This window comes from Malania oleifera, chromosome 3 (genome assembly GCF_029873635.1).
Source record: "Malania oleifera isolate guangnan ecotype guangnan chromosome 3, ASM2987363v1, whole genome shotgun sequence".
Taxonomy (NCBI): Eukaryota; Viridiplantae; Streptophyta; class Magnoliopsida; order Santalales; family Ximeniaceae; genus Malania; species Malania oleifera.
In genome coordinates this window covers 47406737-47424147 of record NC_080419.1, presented here as the reverse complement: position 1 = coordinate 47424147, position 17411 = coordinate 47406737, and the positions used below count along the sequence as shown (strand labels likewise).

The 17411-nt window shown below is 36.4% G+C and overlaps 1 long non-coding RNA gene across 3 annotated transcripts in view; it reads right to left on the bottom strand.

Annotated features, from left to right (window-relative positions):
- The window catches only part of LOC131152274 (uncharacterized), a 30987-nt gene extending 14103 nt beyond the window's left edge, over nt 1-16884 (bottom strand). For 2 of the 3 annotated variants that reach the window (XR_009135912.1, XR_009135910.1), the window contains exons 1-2: nt 16642-16878; nt 10-338 (exon numbers count right to left, since the gene is read on the bottom strand). This is a non-coding gene — a long non-coding RNA (uncharacterized LOC131152274). Of the gene's footprint in view, nt 1-9; nt 339-16641 lie in introns of all 3 variants that reach the window. The other variant, XR_009135911.1, reaches the window with a different exon arrangement.
- Nucleotides 16885-17411: the final 527 nt, after the last annotated feature.

Sequence of the window (17411 nt, the reverse complement as noted above, 5' to 3'; positions counted from 1 at the left end):
GCACTATACCTTCTTGTCATGCCTTGCAATACTCAATAACTTCCATCGAGAGAAAAATGACAGCATACAACTTTGCTGTTGCTTGCACATATAGAGCTGTGTTTGTTTAAGGTAAAACATACAGCAGAAAGAAAAATGGAAACTTCTGAAATCAACTTGTGAAGTTGATTGCTGATAGAAAAATAACAACAAAAAAAAAAATGGATATCATAGGCTACACTTTGAGTTTCTGAATTGTATTCAGAAGGGTCCATTTTTAATGTGCCAAGCAAATCTCTCCCAAAGTCATCAAAAGGCATTTGAAAGTTAGGTAAGCAGCTTTTGACTCAGAATAGCACCTGAAAGATTTAGACACAGGCAAAGTATCACATGCATTGAAAACTCTTAAAAAATAATTAAAAAAATAAAAAATAAATAAAAAGCAAAATGAAACAAATGAAAATTTACACAAGCCCCCATGGTCCACCTCAAAAAAAAGGAAATTCAAGTGCTTTCCTTGGATGCACGACACCTGTTTAATGCTGCAAAACCCACCCACCTTGGGCCGACAACATAGGCTGGCAGTTTTATAAATATTGCCATTTAGAGTATAGAAACATTAAGTTGAATAATTGCATTAGTGGTTCTCCAAAATAACTGTCAAGAGCTCCAGATATCTTCGTAAAACTAGACAGTCTAACATTTGATCATCTCACCATTCTAGATCTGGATATATGATATGTATCTTAGGTGAGCTCAGATGCATTACTCTTAGGATCAAAAAGCTCCAAACTACTACAAAAAACTAAGTACTTAGCATAAAAATATTCCCTTCAGACTTCCAGGTTGTGTGAATGACCGAAAGCATATGTAGCAGCCAGTGTATAGATGATGTGAGGCCAACCTATTTTGACTCGAAACAAACCATCAAACTTCTTGACATACTACCAACACACTGAAAACTATTCACAGCCATAGCAACTCCATCACCAGGGATATAGGTCGATATTGGTGGTGAGTTGGACAAAAGCAATTATATTTCCTATGTTAGTATGTTTGCAGCTCCAGAGGACAATGGTGGTTTCCTTTCTCAGTTATCTATCACAGAATCAACAATGACCAGTCAACTTTCCCAGACATCAGTAAAAAAGAAAACCACCAGCAATTGATTATAATTGTTCAAATGCATTATGATGTAATTGCATCCCTGTGAGTAGGACTGAGAGCTGTGAAAGGTAACCAAAAAATAGATTCTATAAAAATTTTAAGCATTTACTACAAAAAGAACTAAAAGAATTTCACTGCTTTTGGAGCATGGAATAGATTGTTTGGCTGGCTTGGAGAAAATGGATTTGCCTGGACTGTTGGAAGACTCTCAGTCTACTTCATTTAGAGTAAAGAAGCGATTAGATTGAGATGTACAGTGTTTTCTGTTTCATGGAGGTCATTGCTGGGATAAAATGCTAGTAGTTTCACACTAAAAAGATGTCTTTGTATAGGATCAGATTTATGGCTTCTCCTTGGGCTTATGCAGGTGGATGTTTTAAAAGGAACATATTTTTCGGATTTCCTGCATGACTAGCAGGCTTTTATATTGTGATACTCTTCTCTTTCTTTTTCTTTTCATTTCTTATTAGGAGGACCTCTTATCCTCCACAATGCATACTCCCTTCTTATTTTATGAATTTCATCTAAACCAAGCCTAGCCTGTTGAACTTGCTACAGCTGCAACCGATCCTGTTGTTATTGAGAAGAAAACTTGCATCTGAGCCATCTTTATCTGCTTACAATCCATGAAGTCCCACACTCTCAAATATTAATCAACGCAAAAAACATTAAGAAAAATTATCAGTGCAGATTAACAAATCTGACGATAGTGGACGCACAACAATATTATTCTTTAAGTCTGGAACAGAATGAGGTTTAGGTTTTTACCAAGCATATGTGACAATCACCATTAAAGGAAAAACCTAACACCAAGCAAAATTAAATAAGCCCATGCAAAATGGAAACTCTTAACAGGCATATACAACAATTACCATGCAAAGAAAAACCCCGTACCGTATAAAATTAAATTTAAAGGGGATTTTTTATTCAAAGGGAAGTACACTACTCAAGAATTTCGCATTTCATTAAGTGGTAATCGAATAAAGGATTCAGAAAATCTAAAGAAGGTAAGAATTCTATGGAATAGAATTAACCATATCTATCCACGATCAAGTTGTCAATTAAGTACTGCCAAAACTGATTGCCAAAGATGGCTTAAAACCAAGTTCTTAAATTTTTATTTTTGACAAAACTTTTGAAGCTCCAAATGTACAAAAATTTTGACGATTTCAATTTCGATTTCAATTTGAAAAAAAAAATGATGAAAATTAATAGTAAGGCATGGAATTCTTTTATGAAACTTTAGGAATGGTTAAAAGCCACAATAATGTAAGTTTTAGTACTAATATATCACAAATTAAATACATCTATGTTGTGTATGAGAATTAACATATTTGTAATATAGTATGTGTACTAAACATATTGGGTTAATATAAATGAAATTCATAGATGGATTAAATATTATTTATTATATAAATAAAGAGAATTAGACATGAATGATTAATTTTTCAAATATATTAAAAATCCCCTGTAATAAACTATTATTTCAATAAAAAAATAAGATAAATTAAGAGAGAAATTTCACTTTACGATTAATCTAACATTTGAATTCCAAGGAAATAACATTTTTCAGTTGAAATTTTGACAAGCTTTGCTAAAACTTCCAGATTTCAATAAATTCCGAAAGATTCATTTAAATTTTAACAGAAATTATGTAAGACAAAAATCAACTGCCATTTCAATTTCAAGCGTGATGGAAAGTGGGAATTTCAATGGAAATTTCGACAATTTTTGTAAATTGAAGACCTTGCTTAGAACTAATAATTCATTATCTAATGCATCTTCCTGTTCTAATGCTCTATTTGGAAACCATTGGTATTTATCAAATATGTTCCTATCACAGAATGCTTTGATGCAAATAAAGCCATTGTGATACCCATCAAAGAAGTAGATCCCCATCCAAGAGCTACTTTATCATATTGTAAATTCAATGCTTTTAATAAATCCTCTCTACTAGTTTGTCTTGGACCAAATCTAGAACTACCCTCAATGGCTTATGTATCCCATAAAATGTACACTAGAATAATCATCCGGGTCTTCCAACATCAACGAGTTGATTGTTTTGGTCATGTATCTTCCAAGAGGAACTAGAAACGTAAGTGTCACTATAATTATCGTCACCACTTAAAATGGAACTATTAATATGGATCAAAGAATGAAGATAACTATCAAAGAAACTAATAATAATAACATAACATTTCCAAGATAAGCTTAGCAATTGGATCACACATGGACAGTAGTTGGGGTCAATTGCTCTCCTAGGGTTCCCTCACCAAGGAACCCTAAGAAGAGGATCAAGTTGGCCTATGTTAACAGCTTGACCCTTCAACCCTTTAAATACAACAACAACAACAAAACCAAGCCTTAAGTCCCACTAGGGGGGGTCAGCTATTTGAATCCTTTAAATGAAATGCAGAAAAAAGATAGCCATATAGCCAAGAGAAATCATGAACTAGAATTGAAGAGTTTGCCACACCAATGGGTCAATATTCATAGTAGCCTCATTAGACGTTAAAGCTTGATATACATTGTTGGCCACAACCTAACAGCTTAAGTTCTTAGGTAAAGTGGTAATCCAACATGGAACTAGAGCTAGTTACTAGGAGATCTTGGGTTCTAGCATTGTTGCCTGGGTTTATTGTGTGATGTTTAAAAAATTATTGTATTTCCCTGTAATCGGTGTGACCTATCATGTGTTTATATCTCCACGTGCTGTCAGGCTGCACTTGTTGGGGAGTGTTAAAGCTTCATATACATTGTTGACCCACAACCAAACAGCCTAATCTTTAGGCAAAGTGGTAATCTAACAAGACCATACATATTTCTTGGTATATCCAGATAATAGGTAGGAGCATAAACTATTATCTGGATATACCAAGAAAAATGTAGGAGCGTAAACAGTAAAAAGAAGGGGAAACACAAAAACCACAGAGCCTATACAAGCATATTTTCTATCACTACAGCCAACACTTGAGGCAATGCTGCTTTGCATCAGACGCTGCCCAAACAGTGCTCCAATGCCCCTTTTGGAATCTAATGGTTGAAAGAATAGAGAGTGTGGATTCTTGTCGAAATGGGGAATCTCAGTCTTTTTCCAAACGCCATAACCTTCTTGTCTCTTGTTTCTTTCCTCACCATTGTTTCTGGTATTAAATTTTCTTTTTGAGAGGTTTTGAATTGGCTTTACCGTCTGCCACACTTAAAATTTTGGGTCATCTTGATAATTTTGCATTTTGTATCTCAGAATTATCCGGGAGCTATTTGTTGTTCCTTTTGTTGAGGAACAATAAAATTTTTTTGGATTCTAAAGAAGTTGGGTCTATTACAATCTGACGGAGAAAACATGGTCTTAAATTTCCATGAAATTGTCAAAATTCCCATTACAATTTCCATTTTCCATCACCTTCGAAATCAAAATGGCAATTGATTTTCTTCTTACATAATTTCCATCAAAATATCAATGTATGATTGAAAAGTTATAAAGATCTCAAAATTTTAGTGAAACTTGTCCATAGATTCCTTGGAATTCAAATATGAGATTTAGATACAAGTGAAATTCTCTCATTTTTTATTAAAATAAAATATTATTACAAGCGCTTTGAAATTATAGAAAGAATATCCTACAAAATTGTCTTGAATATTTCTTAAATTCGGGGCAAAAGACACTACCTTAGCAAAGAATTGAAAAGGACACAGAACCTCCCTTGAGGTTTCAGAAACCACAGAGAACTTACAAGAACATTTTATGAACAGTTCAATTATGGAAAAACACATACATTCAATGGTTAATTTCCAAGCAACTGAGATAATTCTGCATCCAGATTCAAAGGCCAGTTCTAGTTATATGCAGAACTCAATTCACATATTCAGAATTGGGAGCTCAGAGGGTTAAGACAAGAAAAACATATATATTCAAAGGTTAGTTTCCAAGCGACTGAGATAATTTCACATCCAGATTCAAAGACCAATTCTAGTTATATGCAGAACTTGATTCACATATTCAGAATTGCATTCAGTATTAATTGCTTATGCTAAAATTTTGTCATATGCCCTCAAAATCCATTTGGACCAACCACCTGCATTGTTGCTCTGAAGGACGAGTCGGTGTGTCTTCTTGGGCATGGAAGTATCTAGATCTCATGCATGGACCATGTTGTCACAGAGGAAGTATACTCTAGGCCTTTAGGATGAAACGGGACTTTGGGCTTTGAACCTGTCCACTGGATTCTAACAGCAAAATACTGCCAAATGTAGTTGACTTATTGACTGATTCTCAACTATAACCAGGGCTAGTTTATTAAGTTAAACTACCCCAAAGTCAATCAACTAGACATATTTTTGCAACAAGTGCTGTGAGTTCCTTGATTCTCCCCCAAAAAAGTCATCAGGATGTTTGTACTTGCATCTTGTGGTACCCCAAAGGTGCAGCTAGAAGAGGTCTCTAGTAATTCAAGCATGGTTTTTTAAATAAAGGCCGCGACCATTATGTAACACTGTTACGTAACGGTTTTTTGGATTACCGATACCGTTACACACCGCAAAATCGGGGGGAAGAAAAATCATGGCCGTAGCTGCCGTTACGGACCGTGACCGTTATGTAAAGGCCGCTACGGTTGTTACGTAACCGCTACAGGACTGTTACACCAAAAAATTATTTTAATTTTTTACATTTTCTTCTCACGTTTTCCCTCTCTTTCATATATCATTCTCAATATACCTAGTGGCAAGGGGGGGAAAGGATGACAATGATACAAAATTTACTATTTCTTTAAATACTCACAATAGATGCATTAGTTAACAATTTGAAAATACTAACTTGTTAGGAAAAAATTTTATTTTGATAATATTAGTAATGTGATAAGTATGTTCTATATTTTCCAACTTCAACCTTCTTTCTTTTATAACTATTTTATATTTGTATTATTCGTATGTCTTATGTGTCTAATAGATTAATGGAGTGTATAATATATTTTGTTTTATTAATTAATTTAGCACACATAAGAATTTATCACAAATAAGAACAATGAGAAGTATAAATACGCACACGTAATTTTTCTATCAATGGTGGTTTAAAACAAATGTAAACTTGTTGCCCTTACCAAATAACTTGGTTACTCAAACTAAAGGATCCAAAATACACTAAAACTAAAACTCTTTCTAAGAAGGGTTAAAAGCTTAAAACATGCAAGTACGCTAATATGCACAAGGTTTTGCATGCTTCAAAAAAATTCACGACCATTACACCAGTTTCCCGTTATGTAACATCCATTACTCCCACTTCCTGTTACACCCGTTACCATTACATTATGCTACCCGCTACCGCGATTTAAAACCATGACTTCAAGTCTACAACCAATGTTATACTCATGTTCATGGATACACAGATGTAGATTAGGCTAAGTCACCCAATAGCAGAAGATCACCAAAAACATACAGTGTTTGTTGGTGGTAACATGTATCTCAAAAAATTAAGAAGTAGACTACAGTTAATTGGTCAAGTGCCAATTCTTGGTATAAGGCCATGGCCCAGGCTACCTGAAACTTGTTTAACTTAAGAATTTGTTGGACAAACTTGATTTCCACATTGACAACCTAAGAAGTTAAATTGTGACAATCAAGCTGCTTTTCATATTGCCTGCAATCCAGTTTTTCATAAGAGGTCAAAACACTTTGAAAGAGAAACTTATGAAGAAGCTTATTGCAACCACTAACTAAAGTCTGAACATCAACTAGCTGATTTGCTCACCAAATTTTTGGGGCTATCAAATTAAATTCATTGGTAACAAGCTCAGAGCATATTATATCTATGCTCCAGGTTTAGTGTGAGTGTTGTTTACCTTATATTATTATTGTATGTTAGTAAGAGTATGTTAGTAAGGGTAACTATAGCCATTAAGATGTACATATAAATAGAGAGGGAGACTATATTGAGTAAGATAATCCATTTACACCAATGCTTCAACCAGTAATATAGCTTAGATTTGGACCCAAAATGGGCACATATGGACTCGTCTAGTGTTTTTTATCAATAGGCACAATTGGACTCATTTTACTACATAATATAAATAAAGAATACACCAAAAATTAATATAACAAGAGTTTTCACAAATTATTCACAATTATAAAAGACATAAATGAGTGTTTTAATTATTGGAGAAGAAGAGGAGAGAACAAATATGTATGTGTGGATGATCATGCATGTATACCAACATGCTCCTTTCTTTTTCATCCATTACACTGGCATGTTTTCACCATGTCAGACCCATGTCTTAGAGCTTGTTTGTGCTAGCCCGCAAACCAAAAATTCACCCTCAGATATATTTTATTGACCTTAAAGCTCAAGGTTTGCCCTATCAAAAGAATTATCAGGGAAATTAAGTAGACAAATGGCGCACAAAGTTCCTAGTTGACCAGCTGACCCAACATTACAAGTAAAACTTTCAAGTTGGAAAGCTATCCAGAAAATGAACATTTGAGGGGAATAGAATTAACAAAATAGCTAATTTAGGCTACAATGGAAAGCCACTAAAATTTTTTTTGGAAAATAAAGGACATTCTCCACAAATCATCTAACTATAATAACACTACCTTCCAGTCCCTTTGAAGAAAGAAGGGTAACAACCCTCAACCCCCCACCCCCCTTGCGGCACGGGCGGCCCTCAAAAAAATAAAAAACAAAAGCAAAAGGATGTGCCTAGAAAGAAGCAAGAAAAGTAAATCTACCCCAAAGAAAAAGTGGATAAGCCGTCCTCGAAAAATTTTTGTGTTCCTCTCAAGCCACAGAGTCCACAAAATGACCTACACTCCTCAAGTCCATAAAGCCCTCCCTCTTCTACTTTTCCCAAGACCCAAAAATCTCACTAGCAAGAAGTTTAACAAATTTTGCGAAGTCAACCATGCTTCATCAGAATACGAGAAACAAGCATTCTAAATATGTCCTGCCACCAAGCAATGAAGGAAAAGATGCTCATTAGTGTCATTGTACTCATGGCACAACATACATATTTGGAGAGGAGGGCCTTATAAGGTCTTTTTACCAGTAATATGTCATTCGTGTTAGTCCTACTAAGAATTAAAAGGCCCAAATGAATGCTCGAACTATAAAAGGAACCTTTACCATCCAAACGACTTGATTTAAAGGGAAAGCACTAGGAATTGAAGGTTTTAAAAGATGAGTAAAGAAAGACTAAAAAGAAAAAAACCTAAAGAATCCACTAGCCAAACCCAAGCATCTCCCCTTGTATGAGGAACAAAGAGTCGAACGACTCGAACCCACTCAATAAAGAAGTAAGTTCATCAACCTCTCTTTTACTCCTAAAGAAATGAAGTCCCTAAAAGAGAGACCCTCGGCCCCCACCCACCCTTAAGAGAAAAAAGGTTCAAATTGGTGCATTATCAACAGTGGACAATCTAAAAAGACAAAGGCACCAATAGCCCCAACATATCCCCTCCCACCCAATCGTCCTCCCAAAATCAAACCATATTACCATTTACCTACTTTGAAATGAGAAAGAGGAATGAACAAACAAGCAACCTGGGAAACAATTTTTCAAGGAATTGCTTGAGAAACATTGCCACTTCCTTTCATAATGTTAACATACATTAACAGCCTGACCACTTGAGGTCAACTTCATGAATTCTTTTCCCACATAGATTCATGTAGGCTTTTTTTTCATATTAAGTAGACTGAAAAGAGAGAGAATTAAAAGAACGGAGGATAAAATTCTCAATTTCTGTTAATGAAGTTCTTTTTCTATATATATATATATATATATAAGACTAATTAATACAAAGTAAGAGGAAAGAACAAACAAGCAACGTGGAAAACAAGCATCCAAAGACTCGAGTGAGAAACATTGCCACTTCCTTTAGTAATGTAAACATACATTAACATTAACGATGATAATCAGAACTTTATCCCCGACTACTTGATGTCAACTAGATGATATCTTTCACCACGTAGGTTGATCTAGGGTTCTTTTATATTAACAGGACTTTGTGATATTTGTTATGGATTTGATCCGTGTATCTTCTATTAATTATTAAGAATCACCATTTGGTAATTACACTTACTAGCGAATATACATATTTTTTTACTTTTTCCAAGTCATTTTAACTTTGCTCGCACCATATCTTCAAGTGGCAGTACACCTGACCTAAGCTTTCACATGTCCAACACGTATGTCACGCACACAAAAGTTAACATAAAATAAAATAAAACAAACAACCAAAAAAAAAAAATCTAACACGCGATCTCCCCCTAAGTGGAGGAAAACCCTAGCATCCCTTGTAAGCCATGGGAAGGCAAGAGGTAAAACATTTGGCTGCAAGCCTATGTCCGCTATTTATTCTTATTTTGTTGACCATCCCTTTTTTACATTCTCATTTCAAGTAAATTCATTTATTTAACATGTTCTTTACTTATTTTCTTAAATTTTAATTTCTAGAACACAGTTGGTTTCTTCATCTTTATCTCTTTTGATTTCTACACTATACATGCCACAACAGTGACAACACTAACTCCCCCATCCGCAGTTGAACAACCTGCCTCATGAGCCATCAGATCAATGGCGCATGCTCTTGCACAATCAGTCTTAAAACCATCTCACAAAATTTCTCCTCCATTAAAATTATATAACCACATAATATTCCAAAAGAAAGAACTTTGTTAGAGAGGTATAGAGAATAGTGTTTACAGAATTACTGTGCACTGCAGGGTAATTTTTTTCATGAATTTTTTCAAAAAAATAGGATCTGGTTTCCCTCCCCTAGCAGCCAACTGCATTCACCCTCTCCTGTCTTGTACAACTTTTATCTGTGGTACCAATGCTGCTCCTATTTTCCTGGCTATTGAATAAGATTTTTCAGACCACAGCATGGTATCAGAGCCGACACTGAATTTCTATTAAACCTTGTTAATCTCACTTAGTAGTTGTTATTTCTCTTCTTCTCTTCCTTACTCTCCTCCATGGAGTGTAGACTTTCTTAATTTGACATCTCTTTTCCCATTTGAGAGTCACTTGGGGTTTCTTATCCTTTCTTCTATGGGCCTCATTCTTCCTTTTTAGAAAGTAAAAAATATTTTTCTTTTTATTTCCAAAAAATAAACATTTACAAAGTCAAACGTGGACCAATACTTAGTTAACCATGTGGCCTAGTATACAACAATCTTTAAATTTTGAAGCAAATTATTAAATTTGTTCACATAAATTTAACTCTTTTAATTCAAAAATACAAGAAATTATGTTTTAGCATTTTCAAGTATTCCCACTTAGAATTACTTTTCTAGAGTATTGTTAGAGGTTATATATGTCTTTTAGTATTATTATTATTGAGTGTGTTAGTATGTTAATTAGTGAGAGTTAGTCAGGGTATTATTGACATTAGAATGCATCTAAAATTGTATTAAAAATAGAAGGAGAGACCTATCTTCAAGTTAGGCCATTCATTTTTAATCAAATCTTAACATGGTATCAAAGCATGGTCCTATCTAAACCCTATTTCCCTCGGCCGTCGCCAGAAAACACCCTGTTCTTCCCTAATCCACCTCCATCCCACACTAAATCACAAAACCAACCATAGACCCATAACCAAACCCCACCCCCCGACAACCCACTCCACAAAACCCCATTGCCGGAGGGCCTTCCACGCACCCCCATGCTCTAGCCAAAAGCCGACAAGGCCGACCCCATGTGCCGGTATGTGAGAGCAATTCTAGACACTTTTTTATTTTTCTTTTTTCTTCTTCCATGCTCCAATTCCTTCTTTAGAGTATATTATCAAGCTGTTAGGCCAGTTGTTTGCTCAAAAATTCAACCTTTTTCAGCCATGCACTAGCGGTATTCTATTAATTTTTATTCAGGGTTTGTGAAGGCTTCCTTGTGAGTCTTATGGAGCCGTGGCAGCATTCGTATATTCAGTTGTGAGGCTATGGCAGTGCTATATCCATCGGTAAGTTGTTCACCTTGTCCGTGGTTGCATTGGTGCTTCAAATGGTTTGTGATTGTTCCAATTATTGATTGCTCTTCTTGTTTTTGATCTGGTTGCTGTTTGTGAGTGCTGTGGCAGCGCTATATCCATCGGTAAGCTGTTCGCCTTGTCCGTCGTTGTGTCGGTGCTTCACATAGTTTGTGATTGTCCCGATTAGTTTTGATTGTTCTTCTTGGTCTGCTTGCTGATTTGTGAGTGCTGGGATGGAATCTATGAACCCCAAAAACTTTTTTCCTAAATCGCTGCCGCAAATAATGACTCAAAAGTTGGATGGAAAGAACCATGTTCAATGGTCTAAATCTGTTCAGATTTATTTAACAGGATTAGGGAAATATGACCACTTGCTTCAATTTGAGTCTTCTGATGAGAAGAGAAAAGACGTGTGGGTTTTTCCCTTTTATGGATTTCGATGGAGCCATAGATAGCAAGGATGTTTATGCATCTAGATACGTGCAAGGAGATTTGGGATTATGTCAAACTTCTTTACTCCAGTGACATTACGCGTATGTATGATTTATCCAGAAGTACTTTCAGTTACAATAAGGAGAGCGGAGAATTGCAGATTATTTTGGAGAGATGAAATGTATCATGAGGAGCTTAACGCCGTGCAACCTATAACTGCCGACATTCGTGAGATGCAGAAGCAAAGGGAGCAAATGACAGTTCTTCGGGCTTTAGCAGGCTTGAGACTTGAGTTTGAGGCAATTCAGTCCTAGATACTCAGTAGTGCCAAGCTGCCATCATTTGCTAATGTTTATTCTCGTGTCCTTCGTGCTTCCTTTAGCATACATTCTTCTATTCTTGCATCTGGCTCTAAGAGGAAGCCTTTGCTACGCAAAGTGATTCGAGTTCTCTATCATACAAGCACAAAAGTCATTGCAGTGATTCGAGCAATCGTAGTGGTATAGAAGAACGAGGTAGAGGTACTCCTCGCCAGCACACTCATTGTGGATGGATTAATCATAGTATTAAGCAGTGTTGGGATCTTCACGGAAAACCTTCACGTGTTGCCAATGGTAATGGCTGGCTTCACACCTTTGGGGGCAATCAATGCAGCCACCACCAACTCCTCACCGTTGGGGTCAAGTGGGGGGCAACGCACTGTCTCTATGTCAAAGGAAGAGTATTCCAAGTTCCAACAGTATCAAGCATCACAACAAGATTCTCTTCCCATTACATCTCTTGCTTAATCAGGTAAGCACACAGTATGCCTGTCATCCAGTACTTCTCATCCTTGTTCTTGGGTCATAGACTCCACTGCTACTAATCATAACACAGGTATACCTAAATTTTTCTCTCCTCTTCAATGCCCTGCAAATTTACCTTGTGTTACTCTTGCTAATGGATCCATTACTGCAGTCAAGTGAATTGAGACTGTAAATCCCACTTCTTCTATTTCTCTTCCTTCGATTTTATATATTCCCAAATTTCCTTTCAATCTTATGTCTGTTAGCAAAATTACTAAATCCATGAATCGTTAAGTGACATTCTTCCCTAATTTTGTGGTTATTTAGGATTTGAAGATCAGGAGGACAATTAACGGATGGTGTGAAGCTGGTGGATCACTTTAAGCCACTATCTCCTTTTACCGCCTGCACTACTACTGCCACACCTTTCCAAATCCATTGTCACTTGGGTCACCCTTCATTGGAAAAGTTAAAATGTCTTGTTCGGATATTCCTAGTTTGAGTTTTTTGTCTAGTCTTGATTGTGAGTCTTGTCAGTTAGGAAAGCACCATCTTGTTTCTTTCACTTCCCGGGTCAATAAATGGGCTAAAAGACCTTTTATGTTAATTCATTCATATGTATGGGGTTTCCAGTACTTTGTAACCTTTGGTGATGATTATTCAAGAATGACTTGATTATATTTAATAAAAGATCATTTTGAGTTATTTCATATATTTTGTGCCTTTCGTTTTGAAAAAAAAAAAAAACCCTTAATTTGGTTTGCCAATTCGAATGCTTCAAAGTGGTAATTATCACTAAAGAGTTTTCCAGTGCACAATTCACTACTTATATGACTCAGTTTAGTATTATTCCTCAACCATCTTGTGCCCACACTCCTCAACAAAATGGGGTTGCAGAATAGAAAAATAGACATCGTCTTGAAATCACTCACTTTACTTTATCAAATGCATGTACCTAAAGTGTTTTGGAGTGATGTTGCACTTCTTGTTATTTGATCAACAAAATGTCATCCTCTATTCTTAGTGGTAAAATTCACTACTCCATTCTCTTTTATTTTCTCTTCCTCCACATATATTTGGGTGTGTGTCCTTTGTTCATCACCTAACTCTTGGGGTGGATAAGTTGAATCCTCGTGCTATATAATGTGTGTTTCTGGGCTACTTGTATACTTAAAAGGGATATCGTCGTTATAGTCCTATGTCGCATCGCTACTTTGTTTCTATCGATGTTACCTTCTTAGAGTCTACACCTTATTACACCTAGTCACTTAGCGCTTTTGAGCTCAATGAGTCTCTTCCTTTGCCCAATCTTCCAGATTCTACATTGTTGTCCATGCCCAACCGACCATCTGAGTCCCCATGCAATTCGAGTCCTTCTCATCGCCTTGATAATCCTAATTTGCAGGTGTATTCATGACGACGGTTCCAAGGAAGAGTCCCCTCTAGCTTCTACTACCACGTCTTTTGTTTCCTCATTTGACAATCATACTTCCCATGATTTTGATCCTTCTATTGTTGTTCTGAAAAGTAAACGCACATGTACTCAACACCCCATTTCCAACTATGTTTCTTATGACTCCTTATCACCCTCCTATTATTGTTTTGTCTCTACTCTATCACCTATTACCCTTCCTAAATATGTTTTGGAAACATTAGCCTATTCAGGGTGGAGGGATGCTATGGTTGAAGAGATGAATGCTTTACATGACAATGGTACTTGAGACTTGGTACCTCTTCCTTTTGACAAGTCTACGGCTGGTTGTCAGTGGGTTTACACTATAAAAGTCAATCCTGATGGTTCTATGGCTCATCTAAAGGTTTGTCTTGGTGCTAAAGGATACACTCAGGTTTATGGTCTGATTATTCCGATATTTTTTCTCCGGTTGCCAAATTTACATTAGTGTGTCTTTTGGCTACTTGTCACTGGCCTTTACATCAGTTAAATGTAAAAAATGTCATTTTGCATGGTGACCTTGAGGAGAAGGTTTATATGGAGCAACCACCTAGGTTTGTTGCTTAGGGAGAGTCAGACTTAGTGTGTCAACTCAAGAAGACTTTATATGGTTTAAAACAGTCTCCCAAAGTATGGTTTGGTTGTTTCAATGTTGTAGTACTTAAGTTTGGTCTTCGATGATGTGTTGTGGTTCATTTCGTGTTTTATCGTCATACTTCATCGGGTAGGATCCTTCTAGTTATTTATGTGGATGATATTGTTATTATAGGTGATGATGATAAAGGTATTCAAAGTCTCAAACTTTTTCTACAAACTAAGCTTCAGACCAAAGATTTGGGACTATTGAAATATTACTTGAGCATAGAATATCGAGATCTCATAGCGGAACTGTTGTGTCACAAAAGAAGTATGTTCTTGATCTGTTAGATGAAACTGGCTAGTTGGGATCTAAACCAATTGATACACCATGGATCCTAACAACAAGCTAATGTTGGATATGGGTTATTTACTACCTAATCCTGGACAATACCAAAGACTTGTTGGAAAGTTGAATTAGCTCATAGTTACTCAGTCGGATATATCTTTTGCAACAAGTGTTGTGAGTCAATTTCTAGACTCTCTGAGGAAAAGTTATTGGGATGTAATAATTCACATCTTGATATATATCAAAGGTGTACCTGGGTGAGGTTTTGGTCACACTTATATCCATGGATATACAGATGCAAATTGGGTTGGATCACCTTCTGATCAGAGATCCACCACCGGCTATTGTATCTTTGTTGGTGGTGATTTGGTTTCTTGGAAAAGTAAGAAACAAACTGTAGTGGCAAGGTCAAGTTTTGAATCAAAATATAGAGCTAGATAAGAGATTGACATCAAGAAAAGTGACATTGGCCACAAGCGTCCAAAATCAAAAACACAATCCGGCGCAAACAACATACAATCCACAAACACCTTGTTCAGCGGCATGTTGACAGCCACCATGTCACACAAAACCCAGTTCTAGGTGACAAAGCGGTGTGGGCAATCTTGTGTGACAGAGATCCCCATCTCCACAGTGGCGCTCAACCATTGGCCCGCAAATGCTTCCCCCAATCACCATCCTCAGCCTTGCCCGAAACCCATCCCTCACGGGCCCCCAATCTATGCACAAGTCTCACTTCATCTCAAGCAAGCTTTTGGTTTCCCTCTTTCCATCACAATGAGAAGAAACGACACTGTTTTGGCAATTGCTCGCTGTGTGAGGGCACTTGAAGTCCGATTGCATGTTGCAGACACTAACGCAAAGACCATGGTTGGTGTGGTAATGAATATTTCTAAAGTATAAACTCATCTACAAAATACATGCTAGTCATTTGTGGAGGCTGTGAAGTGAAGGTATGGTCCAACTCTAGATGTGTACACTTAGTATATGTATTTTGATCAAAAAGAGCTGGAGTGAAACTGAACTGGAAGGACATTCAGAAGATGAGAGTATGAGACAGTCCTTGAATGGCTCATGAAGTGATGAAACTGGTACCTCTACTATAAGGAGCTCTAGAGAAGCCATCAATGACTTCATTCATTACGCCAATTTTTTAGTTGTGCAGGGGAATTTTTTAAAGGTTTCTTTCCCTAACCAAGCAGTTACCATCACCATTGCAGTGATGCCCTGCGCCAGTCCAGCCAGAAGAGAGTCGCTGCCACAGTGCTTTGCTGCCACTCCAGCCTGCTCCCTCTCTGAACAAGAAGAAGAAAATGGAAAATCAAAAAGGCTTGCTGACTGGGATGCCACATAAGCATTCTGTCAACTTGGTTTAACTGCAGTTAGGAATTGGATGGCATTGAAGCAATTCAGAAACTTCAGCGCAAGAATTGCATCAAACTGAAGTCTCGTGACACTTTGATCGTGGGTCACAAGCTCAGTTACCAATTTCGTCATTACCCCTTAACAGCAACTAAAGAATTATTGGAAACTCAAAACAAAGTAGTGGCATAACAAGTAAAACACAACTGCTACGAACTGAAAATTGCAATTTGATCCTCCAATCAAATAAAATTTAACCCCAAAAAACGCAAATTAACAGTAATACCAGATCGAATTGCATAGAGCATGCATCCTAAAAATTCAGTACAGACTCTTAAATTATATACGCATTTACCAGAACTAAGGTCAAAGATCAGAAGCACGCAGATTAAAGGCTACATTATGAATCTGAGATTGGATACCACCTCGATCTCCATTCATCAATCATACCTACTTATTTCATACACGCACAATATGATAAACAAAAAAAAAAAAAGACGGAATAGGATTCAACCCAAAATATCATGCCTCTGAAGAAAACTGGGAATTCATAGAATTACCATGATGGGGAATCGTACCTCAAGATTGCCAAATGTTTGAATTTTTCAACTTGCTTGGCTTCGTAATTCAAATAGAAGGGTGGAAGTGTAGATTTTTAAAAGAAGGAATAAAAAGATCAATTCTACAAGAAGGTGGTATAGTGGTACGATATTTGGAAGAAGCTGGGGTTTAACGGGAGGAAGAAAATCTCGACATGCATGCCCGCGCCAGCTGAGGAAAATCCAGTTCTACGGCCTGTAGATGGAGTGTGTGGGTCTGTGAGGTGTTTTTTGTATTATTTTAAAATAATATATTAAATAACACCCTATTTCAAAAAATATTTCCCAATTTGTTATTATTTTAAACAAATAACCAAGCAACGAAATTATTTAATATATTATTTTAAAATAATAACAAACTAGGAAAAAACTTCTCACAAACCCACGCAATCCATCTACAAGCCGTAGAACTGGATTCTACTAAACTGGCGCGGGCATGCATGTCGAGATTTTCTTCCACCAGGGAGATTTGCACGTGTTGAGTCTTTTATTTTAGGCAAATCTCAGTTGACCAAATAGCGAGATTTTTTTGCTACATGTTAACACTGAATTGGGCTACAATTTAAATCTCGCTGTTTGGTCCAGTTAGATTTACTGTGCATTCAATTTTTTTTATTAATAATCTTAAGTATTGCATTTTCAAAAATATTTTTAACTGCAATTTGTAACATGAACTGGTTCAATTTTTTGTGTTCTCCTTTTTTATTTATTTATTATGATAATAATAAATTAAATTATTGGAGCGAAGA